Source organism: Peromyscus californicus, unplaced genomic scaffold (genome assembly GCF_007827085.1).
Source record: "Peromyscus californicus insignis strain IS unplaced genomic scaffold, ASM782708v3 Scaffold_13__1_contigs__length_99412109, whole genome shotgun sequence".
In the NCBI taxonomy this organism is placed as follows: domain Eukaryota; kingdom Metazoa; phylum Chordata; class Mammalia; order Rodentia; family Cricetidae; genus Peromyscus; species Peromyscus californicus.
This window is the reverse complement of record NW_026294424.1, coordinates 9,561,438-9,563,209: the sequence shown is the minus strand read 5'-3', so window position 1 is coordinate 9,563,209 and position 1,772 is coordinate 9,561,438.

The window sequence follows — 1,772 nt, the reverse complement described above, 5'->3', positions numbered from 1 at the left end:
CTCACTTGGTAGCCCAGGCTGGCCTCGAACTCACAGAGATCCGCCTGGCTCTGCCTCCCGAGTGCTGGGATTAAAGGCGTGTGCCACCACCGCCCGGCGGCGAGTGGATACTTTCTTAACAAGTATAATGTTTCAGCTTCAGGAACAGAACAAAACAAGAAACAAATTCAATGAAGAAACCTTGATCTTTTTGTCAAATGGTGCTGGAACTGACAAACACATGTGGATAAAAAAGGACTCTGACCTAAACTTCACTTCTTACACAGTTATCCAAGATGAATCTAGATTGAAAAACAAAGCAAAACAAAGAAACAACAAAACCCCACAAATGCGGGAGGGCCCTGGGCCAGGGGCACAGGTCAGCGGGTGAAGGGCGTGCTGCCCAGCAGTGCAAGCCTGATTACTTGAGCCGTGATCCTTGGGATTGATTCCACAAAGCTGCCCTTCGACTTCCACGTGTGCACGCACACGCGCACACGCACACACACACACACACACACACACTCTAATAATAAAAAATTTAAAACTAGAGAGGAGCTGGGCACTAGCAGGAGGTAAGAGAGGACATAAAGAGGGTGATGGCCTGGTGAAAATGACGGAAGGGCATTGCACGCGCAAGTGCAAAGGACTTGAGGGAATACGTTACACACACAGACCCAGTGGTGCAGGCCTGTTGTGATAATATTTAGTGTCAACTTAACAAGGTCTAGAATCACTTCCTAGGGGGCAACCTTGGGGTATGTCTGTATAAGGGTTTCTAGATTGAGTTAATTCAGGTAGGAAGACCACCCTATAAGTGGACTGGGGAGATGGTTCAGTGTTAAAGAGCTTACCAGGAGTTCGGATCCCAGAACCCATGTGTTATGTCCCAAACACCCCAACATGGCAGTGCTGGTGACAATGTCCTACTTTGGTCAGGTAAACAGAAGGATTACTGGGTAAACAGAAGCCTAAAGGCAGTTTCTATTTACCAGGAACATCTCTTAATCCACCCCCAAAGGTCAACTCCTCGGGGCAAAGGCAGCTAGTTCCCCAACAGCCTGTACCAGCTCAAAGGCCCCCAGCCTACTGACTGTCATATGAAATCCTCTTGGTTTTCTGTCATTTTTCTTCTGTGTCTCCTTGACCCTGCCAGGTGGTAGCCTGAGCAGTTTGATGCCCAATACACTTTCTTTCTACCCATGGAATGGCCTTGTTTGGTAGCTACACTTATACCATGTAAATGACTGGTGGGCTTGGAGTCCCATCTGTAATTCTGGCCTCAGAAGGCAGAGCCAAGTGATCCCCTGAGCAAGGTGGCTAGGAAGACTAGCCATCTTGGTGAGCTCTGGTTTTAACTGAGAGATCCTGCCTTAGTGAGTGAGGTAGAATTACATCAAGGTGGAAGAGCTATTGAGAATGATTCACCACATCAACCTCAGGCTTCCACACACACCCACACACACCCACACACACCCCCACACACCCCCACACACCCCAAAACAACGTCCCACCAAAATAAATAATAAATAAAAGTAAACAAAATAAAATAGTATTTAAAGAAGAAAAGGTACCTAGATATGGTGATAGCACAAACCTTTAAACCCAGCATTTGGGAGGCAGAGGCAGAGGCAGACGGATCTCTGGGTTTGAGGCCAGCCTGGTCAACATAGTGAGTTTCAGAGCAACCAGGACTATGTAGAAAGACCTTGTTTTGAAAAACAAAACAAAACAAAACAAAAACAAAACAAAACAAACCAACGAACCAGAAAAAAAAAAAAAAAGAAACAATA